Below are 18,233 nucleotides of genomic sequence, written 5' to 3'. Positions count from 1 at the left end.
TAAGCAGTCATTCCCCCACCTATTATATATGGCAGTTTTTGAATGTCTATTTACAGCTTTTGTGGTGCATCATTTTTTTCTTATCAACATTATAATTTATGTCACATTTTGCAAGACTTTTTGTTTAAATAAAAGCCTTTAAACAGGAAACCAGACACAGCCCAGAACATCCTCATAACCTCTTAACTTTAATACAAACACACAACTATATACATCTTCAAATAATGTAGTCTAACCCTCCTAAGAGGAAAATTTGTGCCAAATAGACAGCTGCTAACATGGGCCCTAATAAACTGAAATTGAGGTTATCCTTGCTAAGACACATGATCTGATGTTGGTCAACTTTCATTTTATTCTTGACGTATGGGTTTGATTCAGATATTAGAATTAACTCTGCCATTACTACAGCTTGTGCTGACCAAAAACTCTCGAGCTTCACCTCTACCCACAGTTCCTCTCTCCCAATTACTTTGGATCTCATTTGCCACTCTTCCAGACAGATGCATTCACCAGAGCTCTTGAGCCTAGTTCATTTTTTGGATAGATTATTTCATATTTCTTCAAGTTTCTTCCTTTTTTCTGTGGTTATTCCCTTATTTTTGGGCAAGAAAATTAACTTTAATACAAACACACAACTATATACATCTTCAAATAATGTAGTCTAACCCTCCTAAGAGGAAAATTTGTGCCAAATAGACAGCTGCTAACATGGGCCCTAATAAACTGAAATTGAGGTTATCCTTGCTAAGACACATGATCTGATGTTGGTCAACTTTCATTTTATTCTTGACGTATGGGTTTGATTCAGATATTAGAATTAACTCTGCCATTACTACAGCTTGTGCTGACCAAAAACTCTCGAGCTTCACCTCTACCCACAGTTCCTCTCTCCCAATTACTTTGGATCTCATTTGCCACTCTTCCAGACAGATGCATTCACCAGAGCTCTTGAGCCTAGTTCATTTTTTGGATAGATTATTTCATATTTCTTCAAGTTTCTTCCTTTTTTCTGTGGTTATTCCCTTATTTTAACTCTGTCGTCCTCTTTGCTGTTCCTCTACCCTTTAATTTGTAATTGCTGTCCCCTTTCCGTACATTCCAGTGTATTCTCCATATCATTGTTATTAACCCTCTTTCCATACACTTCAGTGAACTCTTTTACTATTATCATTGATAGTTTCTTTCTCTCTCTCTCTTTTCTCCCTTTCTTAAAAAACAAATGCTTTCCTGTCAGTTTTTCTTGTTTGGGTGTGTCTTTCTATCTCCTTACTTTTGTGTGAGTGTGGTTTGTGCTCTTTCCAGCCATTTTTATTATGGCTGAGAAAACTAAAGCTCCTTCTGGTTTCAGGAAACGCCAGAAGTCTGGTCATAAGATCCCTCTAGTGGATTTGCACCTGTTGTGTTCATTTGGGTCCTGTACATTTACAGGAAGCTTACAGTATTTTATTTATTTATTTATTTTATTTTACATTTGTTGACCGGGCTAGTCCAGCTGGATTTATGTCCATTTTCAGTGGAGGCCTGGGGAGAAAAGCTCCAGAGGTTAATTCAATTTTAGAAATTCACAAAAAGACATAGTACAAATGTATTATGCAAAGGGAAAAATAAAATGTTAGTACATATATTATAGATCTTAACTAAACAAAATAATCCTAAATCAGAAAGTAATTAAGTTAGAGGTTAGCTACTAGCAATACAAAATAAGAAGGTAACAAATATTAAAGTGTATAAAATGTAGTTTTGAACCATGATAGATGATACACAATTTTTTTTTTTTTTTTTTTTTTTTATTTGCCATGGCTTTAGTCATTGTGCTCTTGTTGAAAGAAAAAACAAATTAATATTGAAAGGTTTGATGACTCCTTCAACATTTGGAGAGGCCATATCTGCTCAAGGCAAGTTAAACAGATGATGTGTTGTTGTCCTATCTCGCCTTCATTCTTACCAGGATGGGTTTGGATCCGATCTGACTCGGCCTTATATACAAGCTCATGGTCTTCCACTAGCTCGTGGCTAAACCCTATCCCAGTATACAATAAGACAACTCCTAAGATCTTGTTTGCTATTAAACAAGACCGGGTGCTCGTTCTACTGGATCTGGCTAAGTATTCACTTCATCATTGTTAATATTGCTAAAATTGCTTATTCCTAGCTATTTTTGATATTAGTTAATTGTCTTGTTAGTTGTTATTTCAGCCTTATGTTGCTGTTTTTTCTGTTGTTGGCCATCGTCTCTCGGCTAGGCCTTATTCTCCCTCTCCTGACCTCCACCTTAACACTTCAAGTCCGTTTTAGTTAGAGGGCTCTTCTTATCCTTCCCTTTCTTCTCTGTTTAAAAAAAAATTGTTTTAGGACAGCTCATTTAAGTTCGAGAGCTGTTCTATCCTTCCCATTTAATTTAGAGGGCTTATATTTTTCTCTAGTTTTCCAGGTATAGCCCGTTTAAGTTAGAGGACTGTACCCTCCTCGTCTCCTCCCTTATTGTTATACCTCATGGTTTAAACTCTATTATTGTTGTTGTTGTTATTACTGTTAAAAATCATTGTTCTAATCCTTTTTCGTGTTACTGTCCAGTATGGCTTCTAAAGAGTCAAAAACCTCTGGTTTCAAGAAATGTGAGAAATGCGGACAGAAAATGTCCATAACTGACAGACACACTGTTTGTGTCTATTGCCTAGGAACTGTCCATCTCCAGGAGTCTTCTTTGATTTGTCACTCCTTCAACCACAGGGCTCTCCTGAAGAGGAAAAATAAATTGATTCTACGAGATCTCTTAAAAAACCCTTCTCAGAGGCAATTCAAGAAGGTCTGGGTCCTTCAAAGTCTGACCAGTCTCCTTCTGAAAAATCAGATAAGCCTGGCAAAAGATCTTCAGAGCCTTCTAAAAAGATGTCAAAATTGGTGACTTTGGATCCGAAGGGTGTGGGATCAGAAAAAATCTACTGCTCCAGTGTCATCAGTCTCGGTGCAGTTTGAGTTGCGGAGCCAGTCCCCTATATTGGAGACATTCTCCCCTGTTCTCAGATCACCTATTCTCCAGCCTTCAAAATATCCAGCTCCCTGCACTCTGTCTTCCAGGAGCCTATCCGATGATGATTTGGATCAAGTGGTATAAAGGCTGCTGCGGACAATGGTGCTGGCCAAACTGTTATTGGATCCAACCCTGAGGGCTTCAGATCAGACCACATCCTCCCCTTCTGCTTCAATTCCTCCTCCAATCTGACCTCGGACTTTGGAGCCGGAATGTCCAGAGTTGATTTTGGTGGAACTATTGGAGCCGAGACCTATTACTGAATCTTCAGCTCTGACCATTGCTCTGATGTCCTTGACTCCATCGGAGATCGAGGTGTCTAGTAGCCAACACTCTCCAGTTGGGTCTGGGGAGGTGAGTCGGATTGGACAGTTGTCTGATTGATCTTGCCTCTCTGGCATTGGCTCGGGTGACCTCGGCTCCTACCTCAGCCTCAGAGCCATCCTCTTTGATTCTGGGGGTTCCCTTGGTTTCTCCGAATCCTGGGACTTCCTGAGATCAGGGACGGGGAAGCTTTCAAGGTGATGAGGAGAGTGCTGTCTCCACAGGCAGTTTCACTGTCTTCTTAGGACATTCTTCTCCCGACGACACCGGTGTGTGCCGCTATACCCTTGCATCCACAGGGATGCGGAGATCCCACACCTCAGAATGCCCCACAGGGGGGCCCACCACTCTTCTGACACCTCTCCAGTGTACCCCTCTGAAGAGGTCCCTCAAAAGAGATTATGTAAGAGGAAACATTTAGACTCCCCAGAGCCATCCATCACTTCTGATATGGACCTTGATGAAGTTGAAAGGTCCCCGCGGTCGCCTTCTGATGATGTCTCCTTAGGAGACATCCTAAAAATACTTAGAGAGGAGGCCGGAAGTCCACTACCCCTTCTGCAGAGGAGTCCGTGTACCTGAAGGTCTTTGGATCTAAACCTTCCTCCACTTGGGTGTCTCCACCTTTCGATGAGCTTATGGCTCTAGTCTCTGGAAAGGTGTGCAAGTCTCCAGATTCAGTGGAACCCATTACTTGGAAACCAAATAAGTTCATTATGTCCCCCTCAGACAAAGCCTTCTTAACTAAGGGAGTCCCAGTAGATGCTATGGTGGTGGCATTAGCCAAAAAGCAAGAACTCTTGGATATATCTTTTTCTGTTCATCCTGTGAGCAAGGAGTCTCATACAATGGACAGATGGGAAAGCATTTTTTTTTTCATCAGCAACTTTTCTCTCAGATCGCTGAATTACCTGACTTATTTTATGAGATTACAGAGAGATCTCCTGAGGGAGTTAGGAGATATTCTTCAAGGTTCAGTAGCTGAAGGGGTTTTGGAAAAAGTTTCCTTTCAGGTCTCTACCTTTAAATTCAGTCGTCAACTCCTTCATGAGACTGATTTCTTATGCAGTGGATGGAGCGAGCAGAGCAGTGGGTTCAGGAATTTCCCTATGGAGACATTCTTTGATCCACTTGTGTGATTTTCTGGTGCCCTTTAAATCTTCCTTTGTGAATGCCCCGTTTGATGGCTCGTCCTTGTTCAGGCCTAAAGTCAAGGACACACTAACCAGGTCTGAGCAAGAAGGGAAGACTGTCTGCCATTGGAGTCTTTTTTCCCTATTCACCAGCCCATATCCCAAAGGTCAGAGAGGAAGTGGAAAAATCATCATCATCAGCCCCCTTTTTCCCATTTTTCTACATGGGATCGGGGTATCGTGTTAACTGTCGCCAACTCTCGCCACACTCCTGCCTTCTTCAACACTCTAGCCTGACTGTCGCAGATCTTCTTTCGCACCATCCATCCACCTCTTAGCTGGACATCCTCATTTCCTCTTACCTTCTTCCTGTCTTTCCCAAATCTTCCTCACCAGATTGTCTTCTGCTTTTCTACACATGTGCCCAAACCACAGTAATCTGTTCTCTTTGATCTTTTCTGCAATTGGAGCTACTTTGACTTCTGCTCTTATGTCCTCATTTCTTCATCTGTCCCACAGTGTGCATCCTACCACCTTTCTCAAGCACTTCCTTTCTATCACCTCTAGCTTCTTCCGTCAGAGTAGGCCAGGTCCTCAATCCACTTATCACTGGTAACTACCCATGCCCCCTTTTTTTTTTTTTTGGCGACATTAGTCAACATGACCAAATCACCTGGAGCCATATTTTGCACCGTTGAGTGGCTAGTCGTGCCACAGTGTGCAGTCTGTGATCTCCATTTTCCTATCTTGAGGATACTGCGCACCATAGTAGATGCCCAAAGTGGTTGGCCTGTACAACTCTTCCCCCTATAGGGCACCATGTAGAGTCTGTGCTGCTGCCCACAGCTCCATTCATTGGTGAGTTTGAGATGGAAACACTCAGCATGTTTTTTGGACATGGGAGAAACCCCATGGAGATACAAGAGAACATGCAAACTCCAAACAGGCATTGGTCAGAGGTCAGGATCAAACCTTGCACCTTGTGCATAGGAGGCGAAGACTTTAACCACTAAGCCATCTGGTTGGAAGTGGAAAAATGTGGTTTTGAAATTTCTCAGAAACCTTTCCAGGACACACATAGTGAACCTTCCCCCAGGGGCAGAGGGGGAATTAGTAATGGAAGAAGCCTACCACACAGCAGAGGGGCTCTGCAGAATCAGGGTGACAGAGACTCTTTCTTTGGTAAGCCCTTCTAGTGCTTCTGAAAGGAGGCCCACCTATTCATCTCTGGAGGCAGTCGCTTATCTCTGTACCCAGAAACCTGGCAAAGACAAATTGGTACAAAGCATCATATCCAGAGGTTACCCCATACCGTTTTCCTTTCCTGTCCCAAACATACAAAAGATCCCAGACGTTCATCCCAGTCCCAGGGAACATTAGAGATTCAAAAGTTGCTAGATTAAAGAGTTATCCAAACAGTCCCCACAGACCAGATTGGCTCCAGAACTTACGTAAGATTCTTTTTAGTTCCAAAGAAAACAGGGTACTGGAGACCAGTTGTGGATCTCAGCAACCTAAATAAATCAGTAAGAAAGTGCAAGTTCCGGATGGTAACACTGCAGTCAATACTCGCTTTTCTGGGACAAGACGATTGGATGTGCTCGACAGATCTCCAAGATGCGTGCTACCACATAAAGATGGACAGGCAATCCAGGACCACCTGCACTTTTGGCTGAGAGCCAGACACTACCAGTTTTGAGCTCTGCCCTTTGGCCTCACTGCATCCCCCAGAGTGTTCACCAAATATATGGCAGTAGTCGCGGCTCACTTGAGGTGCCCAGGATTCCGGGTGTTTCCAAACCTAGACGACTAGCTTCTAACTGCCACCACCGAGCATCTACTAACAAAAGTGAGAGACACTACCTTGGAGCTCTGCTGTCACCTGGGAATTACAATAATTGCTGCCTTCTCAATGTCTTGTCTTTATAGGGGCAGAATTGGATACTACAAGTATGATGGCCAAACTTCCTCCAGAAAGGGTGCAAATTCTACTACGTCAGGTTCTAAATCTTCTTGTAAACAAAAAAGCAAAAGTAAGGACAGTCCTAAAAGTATTGGGGACCATGGCAGTGGCAATAACCTTGATCCCATTAGCATGTTTTCACACGAGAATTCTCCAGTGGCTACTGTCCACTCAGTGGTCCATCCAGGAACTGCTTATGTCCCACAAAATATTGATAACAGAATCTTGCAAAAAAGTCCTTGATTGGTGGTTTTACTGCACTCAGGTGACACTAGGTCCACCATTTGTGCTTCCGCAACCATTAGCTACAGTGACCACAGATGCCTCTCAGAAGGGTGGGTGGGGCACTATCTGGGAAAGACAGTCCAAGGCACTTGGGAGTATCACGGGGCTCATTTGCATATCAATGTCCTAGGGATGAGAGCGGTGCTTCTCATGTTGCAAATATTCCAAGACTCTCTTCTGCTAGAACTATTGCAGTGCAGACAGATAACATATCAGTTGTATGGTACATAAACAAACAAGGAGGAACCAGATTGTATCCCCTTTGTTGAGAGGCCCTGAGAGTATGGCAATGGGCGGCATCCTCCTAACACTTTCTGATAGCAATGCACATCCCGGGGAAATCCAATGTGATAGAAGACAAACTCAGCAGAGCAATCCTGATGTCTCATGAGTGGTCCCTAAAACAGGACGTAGCCGAAAAGATTTTCCGCAGATGAGGCCAGCCCTGCTGCAACCTCTTTGCGATATCCATGAATGCCAAATGCAGCAGCTACTTTGCCCTTGTTCCCCCTCTGGGGGAGTCACCAAGGGATGCACTCATTCATGACTGGCCCCCTGGCCTCCTTTACACTTTTCCTCCCTTCCCATTGAAACCCATGGTTCTACAGAAAGTCAATTGCTTGGGAAGGGACTTGATACTCATCGCCCCATACTGGCCTCGTCAAATCTGGTTCTCCTTCCTCTGGCCTCATCTTCAGGAGGAGCCATGGATTCTGGATCCAGTTCCAGATCTTCTGACCCATGCATCAGGAGTGCTCCATCCTTCCCTTTGGATTCTCAAATTGACAGCTTGGCTGCTCTGATTCCAGCCATAGCCAGGTTTCCGAACATCACTTTATCAGTAAAACACATCCTAATATGTTCTCATAAGGCTTCAGTGAGAAAGATATGTAGAAGTAAATTGAAAAGATTCTCACTATGGGCCTCTTTTAATCATATTGACCCCCTTTTCTGCCCCAGTAAATGCCATACTAGAATTCCTGGTGAAACTATTCAATAAAGGTACAGCTGCAGCTAGTATTATGAGTTCAGCTAGCAGCGATATCCGGTTTCCATTTAGGTGACTCGGGCCTCAATATTTTGTCTCACAGACTATGTAAAGCTTTTCTTAAAGGTACCTTGTTGTTAAGACCACCCATCAAAGACCCTTCAGCACCATGGGACCTGCATTTTGTTTTATCTCATTTAATTTTTCCCTCGTTCAAGCCAGCATTATCTTGTGAGCTCAAATTCTTGACATGGAAAATTATTGATAGCAATTTTCTCTGCTAGAAGAGTGTCAGAGCTGCAAGCCTTGTCAATAAAGCCCCCATACTTGCTGTTCCACAGAGATAGGGTCTCCTTATGAACAAAACCCTTCCTTTTTCCAAAGGTATGTTCAGAATCCAATTTGAACCGATCCATAGAGCTGCCAGTTTTTTATCCAAATTATGAGAAAAAGGCAGAATACATGTTACACCAACTGAATGTGCACAGACAATTACATTTTTACTTACACAGGACTAAGGACTTTAGAAAATCTGATCAACTGTTCAAATCCTTTTCAGATTCAAAGAAAAGCACTCCAGTCTCTAAAGTGACACTTTCAAAATGGCATTCAGATTGCATAACCTTCATTTATAAATCTCAAAACAAAGACCTTCCCCATAGAATAAAAGTCCACTCTGCTAGAGCCATTGCAACCTCTTTGACCTTTATGGCTAGACTTCCATTTGATACCATTTGTGCTGCGGCAACATGGACAAGACCACATACCTTTATCACTCATTACAAAGTCGATTTGGCCTCCAGGAACAGGACCGGCTTTGGTTCCATGATTCTGAAGAATATTCTTCCTTGAGCCACACAAGAAAGATGGTGCTAGGGACGCTGTCCCATCCTGGTAAGAGTGAAGGTGAGATAGGACAATAACACATAAAGAAGTTATGTACTCACCATAATGTTCCATGTGTGTTGTCCATCTACGCTTTCATTCTTACATCCCACTCTACTTCCCCCAGACTTATAACTACTGGAAGACCGAGTTGTTACAATTGGATATCCTTGTTCTCTGACCTTCTTTATTGCGCTATAAGTTATTAAATTATTATTTTGTATTCTCTTATTATAACTACAAACAAGATCTGAGGAGTTGTCCTACTGCATACTGGGACAGGGTTTTGCCACGAGCTAGTGGAAGAAATCAAGCTTGTATATAAGGCTGAGTTGGATCAGAGGATCGGATCTGAGCCCATCCTGGTAAGAATGAAGGCGAAGATGGACAACACACATGGAACATTATGGTGAGTACATAACTTCTTATCTGATGTTGTTAATCTTCTTTCCATTCATCACTGATGGGTTTGGTTCCGAGCCCTTGGAACTGAGTCGGCTTAATACCAAGCGCATGCCAGCCAAAATATCTCAAGCTAAGCTTCTACCCACAGTGCCCTTCTCCCTGTTAACCCAAATGTCGTTTGCCGCATAGTCGTAAAGCCGCGTTTCAGCCGTGCTCTCAGTTAAGTGAAAGTTTTTTGATATCTCATAGGATTTTTTATCACCTTTCTTCCCAATTGTGGAATATATTGATAACTCTATATGTTTGCAGTTATATTTAGACTTTTCACTTGTACTTCTAACCATTTGGTAAACTGTTAAGTACCATTGCTGGTACAGCCTTCTCTCTATACCCTTGTGGTATTCGTTGTATACCATCATTGGTATTTAGCTTTCTTTCCCTGTTATTTGACTAGTTTGTGTGTTTTTTAACATATTTTATAGTTCTTGTGTGCATTTAGATAGGTTTAGACATAGAAATAGCAGAGTTTAAAAATGTTTTCTACTTTGTTATTGTGTGTAAATTTTATGATGTCTGATAAAAAGGGCATATCGGGTTTCAAACATTGTGCTTCTTGTAAGGGTAAACTTCTGAATAGTGATTCTCTTGATGATTGTGTTTATTGTTTGGCAGTGCTCCATCTTTTGATACAACCTCCCTGTGTGATTTGTCAAAGTTTCAGTCAGCACACTTTGAGTGAATGCAAGAATAAGTTGATCCTGAAGGGCCTATTTAAGTCGCCCTTTTCAGAGGCCCTTTCTGCGACAGAGGTCTCATCCCCTCCAGTAAAAGATAATAAAAGGTCCCATTCGGTTCCCTCTTCATCTTCTGGTGACCAGGGCAAGTCTGTGAAACCTAAAGTGCCAAAACTGTCTTCGGATCATAACTCCGCCTCATCGGCACCGACCTCTTCTGCTCCAGCTATGACTGTTAGTATGTCGGCGCCAGCTTCGGCTCTGATACTGTCTCTGGTACCAACTATTGACCTCACTACGACTACTACGACTTTGGCACCAGGTATCACTTTGGCACAGTGCATGCCTTCGATGCCTGTCTCTGCAATTACAATTGAACCTTCCATGCCAGCTCTGAGTGCCCGTTTGATGCCATGCTCTTTTATGACCCCATTAAGTACAAATTTGACCCCAACGCTTCCAGTCTCCAAACTTGAGTCATCCATGGCAGTAGATTCCACACCACAGACCCGATACGCTCCATCCATAGACCCATTTCTAAAGCAGGTGTTCAGTCTGTTCCTAGAACAACCTGACTCCCATCGGGAGTATCCACTAGATCCACCAGGAGCCTTTCAGAGCTTGATGTAGTGCATCTTGTGGACCAGCTGTTGACAGGCAGGGGGATACCCAATCCTTCCAGGACACATCCTCCTGCAGGACTTGGGTTGACTTCTTCATGGACTCCATCCTATTCTCCTTCTTTGACCATACCAGTTCCAAAGCCTTCTGCTCCGACGACCTTTTCGGAACCCCCCGTCTCAGCACCTGTAGTGGAACTTGCTGGGGCTCTGGGACTGTCCCTTTGGTCCTCAGTTCCAACTGACCTAGTCCTTCCTAAACCCCCTGATTGGGCCGCAGGCTCCTCAGTTCATGGCAAGGTTCTGGGTGTCTCTTCGCCTCCATCATTGGTGCCAGGAGCCCTGACGGCACAGATACTGCTTGAGGCTCCATCCTCAGAGCAGGTTTGACAGAGTAGGGCATGACTCTGGTTCCGAGGTTGTCCTTCTCGGTTTTGGGCTCCCATCCCTCTTTGGGCAGACCTGCTTTCTGTTCTATGGAGAGGGCACTTGTTTCTAGAAGCATTCTGCCAATGTCTGATCCTCAAACCTCTCCCCCGAGCTACAGCTGTCACAGACCACCTCCTTGGGACACCAGGCAGGAAAGCCGCAGGACCCCTGATTGCAGGGTGCCCCCTCTTCTGAGTACTCCTTAGAAGTCCCCACTGAGGAGCCCCCATGGAAGAGATCATGCAAGAGGAAGCACATAGACTCGCCTGAGGAGTCGCTAACAGAGGACATGGATTTTGATGGTGGTGAAGGGTCCTCATGGTCACCCCCTGAGGATGTCTCCTTTAGAGAAATCCTTGAAATGTTGAAACAGAGGGGTAACTGGAAGCCCACCAACCCTTCTTCCGAGGAGTCCATGTTTCTGTAGGCCTTCCATGCCTGGCCATCTATCTCTTGGGTGATACCACCTGCAGATGAATTAGTTCAGCTCGTAGTGCAGCACTCTTGGAAGAACCCTGCTATGGTGGTGGCAGCTGCAATGAAAAGGATCTTGCTGAAGAGAGTCCTACTGTCCACCTGCCCAGCAGAGTGTCCCGGGCCATGGACTGGTTGGGGAAGTGAGTCTTTGCATCAGTGACCTTTGCCATATGGTCCCTGAACTACTTGGCACATTTTATGAGGCTCCAAAGAGACTTGATTTCCGAACTCTCTGGAACACTTGCAGGGGAGGTGTCTGATGAGGTAAGGGATAAAGTTTCCTCGCAGCTCGCAACCCTGGAATCGATCTCCAATTCTTCCATGAGGTTGCTCTCACACGCAACCGAGGGGGCGACTAGAGCTGCGGGTTCAGGCATAGTTATGAAACACCATGTTTGGATTCACCTTTGTGACCTCATGGACCCTTTCAAGTCTTCCTTTCTGAATGCTCCCATTGAAGCATTTTCCCTTTTTGGCGCCATGGTAAAGGACACTCTGGCCAGGTGTGAGCAGGACAGTAAGACCCTGTCTCCTGTAAGTCTACGTTTTTCCAGTCCTCAACATTCCTTTTATAGGAACCAGAGAAGTGGCAAAATGTGGCACAAAAAATCTCTGGGTCCTTTCCATGCCATGCATGGTGATACCCCAGGGGCAGAGGGGGTAACAATTCTGGAAGACACCCCTACTGAAGCAGAGGGGGGCCCACCTAATCAGGGACCCAGGGATTCTTTCTCTGGACATATTATCAGCGCTCCTGATGAGCGGCCCGATTGCTTTCCTCTGGAAGCAGTCGGGGGTCATTTCTCTCTGCATCAAGCTGCCTGGCAATCAATAACCACCAATCATTGGGTGCAGAAGATCATAACCAGAGGTTACACCATTCCCCTCATTGCTTATCTAAAACTTCCAAAAAAACTTCCTGACATTCCACCCAAAGGGAAGAAGCAGCTACAGAAATAAACAAGCTGTATCAAAAAAAGAGTCATCCAATTAGTCCCACCAGACCAATGCAGACCTCGATTTTACTCAAGATTCTTTTTGGTGCCAAAAAAGACAGGGGAGTGGAGACCCGTTCCTGATCTCAGCAGCTTGAACAAGTTTGTTGCCCAAACCAAATTCCGGATTGCCACGGTTCAATCCATTCTGCCCTTTCTAAGGGAAGGAGATTGGATGTGCTCGATAGATCTCCGGGATGCGTATTACCACATCAAAATGGACAAACGCTCCAGGAGTCTACTTTGCTTCCAGCTAGGAGCCAATCATTATCAGTTTCATACAATGCCATTTGGACTCTGTACAGCCCCCAGAGTGTTCACAAGGTGCATGGCAGTGGTTACAGCACACTTGAGACTGCAAGGATTCCAGGTGTTTCCGTATTTGGACGATTGGCTCCTTACCATCCCCACCAAGCATCTTCTGGTAATAGCCTGCAATACACCCTTTCACTGGCAAAACATTTGTGGGATAACTGTAAACTGGGAGAAATCCAGTCTTGCTGCGGTCCAGCAGATAGAGTTCATCAGAGCAGTCTTCAACACCCGCTCGTGTCTGGTGTCGCTCCCAGCTCACAGACTTCAGAGACCGAGGCTTCAGTTCTGGGTGATACTCTGTCAAAACAAAGTCTCAGCGAGAGAGGTTCTTCAGGTCCTAGGATCCATGGCAGCTTCCATGCCAATAGTGCCTCTTGTAAAACTGCACATGTGAATATTTCAATGGCTTCTTCTCTCTCAATGGTTCCCGAATTATCACCCTCTGTGTTTTCAGATTCAGATAACCAGTTCTTGCAAGCAAAACCTTCTTTGGTGGATGAGGCCAGACACAGAACTGTGGAGCCGCCCATTCCAGCCCCCTCAGCCCAAAGTCATTGTGACCACGGATGCTTCCCTGATAGGGTGAGGGGGCCATTTCCAGGGAAAGACAGTCCAAGGCACATGGTGCACATTGGAGGCCAACCTACATATCAACGTTCTAGAAATGAGAGTGCTGCTGTTAGCATTGCAAGCATTCCAACCTGTTCTTCCTTCTGTAATGATTACAATTCAGTCAGACAATATGTCAGTAGTCTGGTATATCAACAAGTAAGGAGGAACTGAATCCGATCCCCTGTGTTGAGAGGCCATGAGAATTTGGTAATGGGCGATAGCTTCTAACCACTTTCTGATAGCAATGCACATCCCAGGGAGTTCCAATGTGATTGCAGACAAGTTGAGCAGATGTAGTCTCTTGCCTCATGAGTGGTCTCTCAATCCCGAAATAGCGGCGGACGTATTTAGCCGTTGGGGCCAGCCTTGCTGTGACCTATTCGCCTCCCCATCAAACAACAAATGCAACAGCTATTTTGCCCTATTCCCCCCAAAGGGGGAGCCCCCAAGGAATGCCCTGATTCACAATTGGCCCATGGGACTGCTATATGCTTATCCCCCCAATCCTCTGATACCTCAATTCATAAAGAAAGCCAATCGGTTGAAATGTAAAGTGATCCTCATAGCCCCCTTTTGGCCCCAACAAGTTTGGTTCCCCTTCCTTCGGCCTCATCTGTTATGCCGACCATGGACTCTGGATCCCCTTCCAGACCTAATTTCTCACCCACAAGGGTTGAGTCATCCGATTCTGTCCAGTCTCAAGCTGACAGCTTGGTTTCTCCACTTCCTTTAGTTGCCAGGCAGGATGATCTCACCTTACCTGTTCATGACATTATTGTGGCTTCTCATAAGCCATCCACCAGAAGACTATATTTGGACAAATGGAAAAGGTTCTCTATTTGGTCAAAGGAAAAGATGCTAGATCCGTATTTGGCTCCATTCACAATGGTTTACAATACCTACATTTTTCGCAGATGGAGCCTCAGCCTCTACTATACGAGTACATCTGGCAACTATTTGAAACTATCATAAAGATCAGAGTGGTACTCCTCTCATATCACTGCATTTATGTAAAACTTTTCTCAAAGGAGTTTCTCACATTAGGCCTCCAATCAGACAGCCTATAGAGCCATGGAACCTCACGTTAGTTCTCCAGTCTTTGACTCGACCTCCCTTTGCACCTGCAGCGAAATGTGACCTCAAATTCTTGTCATGGAAATCCCTCCTCTTGGTAGCTATCACATCAGCCAGACAAATTTCTGAGCTTCAGGAATTATGCACCAAAAGACCTTATCTAATCTTCCACAAGAACAGAGTATCACTACAGACAAACCTATCTTTCCTCCCCAAAGTTGTTTCTGATTTTTCCATCAAACAGACTATTGACTTGCCAGTATTTTTCCTGAATTTTTCTAATATAGGGGAATACTGCCTACATTCCTTGGATGTGCACAGACAATTGAGATTTTATGTAGACAGGACCAAAGCAATTCATAAAACTGACCAACTCTTCATTTCCTTTTCTGGGCCTAGAATGGGAAATTCTGTCTCCAAGGTTCCTTTGTCAAAATGGTTAAGGGACTGCATACATTTTACTTATTCCTTTGCAAAAGAACCTATGCCATAGAATATTAAAGCCCATTCTACTAGATCTATGGCAACTTCTGTAGCCTTTCACTCCAGGGCCTCTATGGATGATATCTGTGCAGCAGCCACTTGGGCTAAACTCCACACATTTATCAATCATTACAAATTGGATGTGGTCTCCAGAGGGAGAGCTGCGGCTCACTGGTACTCAGGAATGTTCTTCCATAAGGGCCACCCAAGGATCACAAGGTAGCTGGGGATTCTGTCCCATCAGTGATGAATGGAAATAAGATTAACAACATCAGATAACGAAGGATTAACAACATCAGATAAAGAAGTTATGTCTTACCATAACATTCCATCTGTGTTGTTGATCTTCCTTCATTCATCACTTCCCACCCTCCTTCCCCCGCCAAAGGCTCCTGGGGATACTTTGGGTCCAAATGGTGTCTTAGGGTATTTTTCGCAGAAATGGCCTCTGCTTTACTTGTATAACATAGGCAAACTTGATATAAGGTAACAGGGAGAAGGGATTTGTGGGTAGAAGCTTAGCTCAAGAGTTTTTGGCTGATGTGAGCTTGATATTAGGTCGACTCAGTTCTGAGGGCTTGGAACCAAACCCATCAGTGATGAATGAAAGAAGATCAACAACACAGATGGAATGTTATGGTAAGACATAACTTTTTTTTTTCTTCCCCTTCTTCATCGTTCTCTTTAGAGAAGGGTAAAAAGAGGAATTTCAGTACCAACATCTCTGTTGACACAGACACCTTAGAAGCCTAGATCCTCTGCTTCTAAAACTTCCTTGGTACCGATGGACTTCGGCTCTAAGATTTCGGTACTGGAGAAATCACTGGCACTGACCACTATTCCTGTTTCAAAACCTTTGATGTTGAAGGCTTTGGCACAAGAAATATTGTTTTCTGGCTCTTCATTGACGCCGGCTACATTGACGTAGAGTAGGGGTATAGTGCAAAAGGATGATGTTATGTGATCCTATCTCGCCTACATTCTGACTGATGGGTTCGGAGCCGATCCCTCGGCTCCGACTCGGCACGCTTATGCCAAAGAGCGAAGTCTCTTATTGGCTGAGCTTACTATATCCCAGGATGCACCACTACCAGTCCCCCAGATCTCGTTTGCCGCTAACAAGCGAAGACGTGGTCTCGAGCTTGGCTGAGCTAAGTAGTGTTTTTCACTTACTTTCCTGTCAGGAATTTCTTTAAAATTCAACAAAAAGCTGTTTTAACAGCTATCTAGTGGGTTTTGTGTATGAATGAGTATTTTTCCTTGGTAAAATATTGTGTAGTGACTGTGTTTTGTTAGACTAGAGGTCCCATCGGAGTTGAAGGGCCTTCCCCTGTCAGTTCGTTGTTTGGCTAATTCCCTATTATTTTTAGGGGTCTTGGATCTGTTAATTGTATTGTGTTTAGTCCTTGTTGTAAAAAAAAAAAAAAAAAAAAGAAAACAAGAAGAAGAGAGAGAAAGAACATTTTCTGGGATAGTCAGTGTGTTTTTTGTGTTTTTTGGCTAGTTCACTGTATTTGATTGCCATAATGTCACAGGCTCCTAGGCCTTCAGGATTTAAAAAGTGCACTAAGTGCAGTTTTAAGATGTCGATCACAGATGACCACTCTCTCTGTGTGTACTGTTTAGGCGCCAAACACTTGCAGGAGTCCTGTAGTGTGTGTCACGCGTTTTCCTCGAGGGTCCTCCAAGAGAGGAAAAATAAACTTATATTAAAAGGCCTTATTAAACCCTCATTTGAAGAAGCATTAGCTTCCTCTCCTTCTCCTGCTAAAAAGAAAAGGGCGTCGGCTCCGACCAGTCCGTCAGAACCGACCGCCAAAAAACATAGGCAGGCTTCTCCTTCGGCTCCACGGACTTCGGAGCCGAGGGCGGAATGGTCTGCCTCGATGCCTCCAGCCTCGACTCCTCTGGGTTCAGAGCCGTCGTCTGGGGCATCGAGAGGCGGGTCATCTTCATCGGCTCCACTGATCTCAGAGCCGATGAAGGTTGTCCGCTCAGACACTTACTCCTCGGCGCCGAAACCCTCTTCGGCACCGATGGAAATTGGTTTGGACATTCCTTCGGCGCCGATAATTGTAGAGTCGATTCGGAGCCGGTCCCCTAGCCCCTTGGAGCCGTTGGAGAGGCCTACTCGGACCCATTCGGTCTCTTCCAGGTCTTCAAGGATGTCAGATTCGGACATAGACAGGGTGCTCCAAAGACTGTTCCAGTCACCAGTCTTCCAGAAATTTGTTTCGGCTCCGACCCAATTGGCTTCGGAGCCGATTGCCCACTCCATTGCCATTCCTCCTCCGACCGCTTCGGCTCCGTCGGAGCAGGTGCTGATGGAGCCAGTAGAGATACTAGGGTCGGCTCCGACCCTTACTCCAACCCCGGCCTTCGGGTCCGAGTTTAGCACACGGACTTCTTCGGCCGGACCCGGGGGTGACGTTTCGGGACCAATGCTGTCGGTTCCGAGCCTCCCTCTCGGTGCTTCGGCCGCGGGACTTCCGTCTGCTATCATGGCTCCGGGGACCGGACCCTCCCAGGATTCTGGGGGTCCGGCTTTCAGAGCTATGAGGAGTGCCTTGGCCAAGTCTTCTTCGGCCATCTCTGCGGCTTTACCGGCACCTTCCCTGGGCATGGAGACTGGGTCTTTGGCAGTTCCCCTGTCTCTAGGCAGCGGAGCCCCGGGGCCTGAGGTTACCCCCACTGGGGGTTCCCCTCCTCCTGAGGGTTCTTCGGAGTTGTCTTCGGAGGAGCCCCCAAGGAAGAGATCGTGCAAGAGGAAGCACGTGGACTCCCCGACGAGTCTATTACATCGGACACTGATCTTGATGATGCGGAGGGGTCCCCAAAGTCGTCCTCGGATGATGTCTCATTTGCGGACATTCTAGAGATCCTTAAGCAACGAGGCGGCTGGAATTCCAAACCCCCCTCCGCTGATGAGTCGGTGTTTCTCAAGGCCTTCGGGGCTCAGCCCTCCGCCTCCTGGGTGTCTCCGCCCTTCGACGAGCTCCTGGATTTGGTTTGTCGGAGGGCGTGGGAACATCCAGATACTGTGGAACCAGTGCCTTCTCGCCCTAACAAATTTTTGTCTGCCCCACCCGAGAAGGAGTTCTTAACGAAAGGCGTGGCTGTAGATGCCATGGTGGTGGCATCTGCTACCCAGCAGGACGTGGCAGAGGCTTCAACGTCCATCCATCCTCCTAATAAGGTGTCTAGGAGCATGGACCAGTACGGGAAGCGTACCCTGACTTCAGCGGCCTTTACTCTGAGGTCCCTGAATTATTTGGCACATTTCACCAGACTACAGAGGGATCTGGTCAAGGAGCTCTCAGACTCCCTCTCAGGTAACCTACCTGAGCAGCTAGCCCAGTTGGTTAGCTCTCAGTTGGCTATCCTCACCTCGATTTCTAACTCGTCCATGAGGCTCATTTCATATGCGGCCGAAGGGGCGGGCAGAGCGGCAGGCACAGGCGTGGCTCTACGGAGACAAGC

At 45.4% G+C, this 18,233-nt stretch overlaps 1 protein-coding gene across 2 annotated transcripts in view; it reads left to right on the top strand.

Annotated features, from left to right (window-relative positions):
- Positions 1-18,233, top strand: part of SPATA7 (spermatogenesis associated 7) — a 1,255,634-nt gene that overhangs the window by 133,291 nt on the left and 1,104,110 nt on the right. The window lies entirely within an intron of this gene.

Source organism: Protopterus annectens, chromosome 6.part0, assembly GCF_019279795.1.
Source record: "Protopterus annectens isolate FY-2018-M chromosome 6.part0, PAN1.0, whole genome shotgun sequence".
In the NCBI taxonomy this organism is placed as follows: domain Eukaryota; kingdom Metazoa; phylum Chordata; order Ceratodontiformes; family Protopteridae; genus Protopterus; species Protopterus annectens.
The sequence above is the reverse complement of the archived record's forward strand: the minus strand, read 5'-3'. Positions and strand labels throughout refer to the sequence as shown.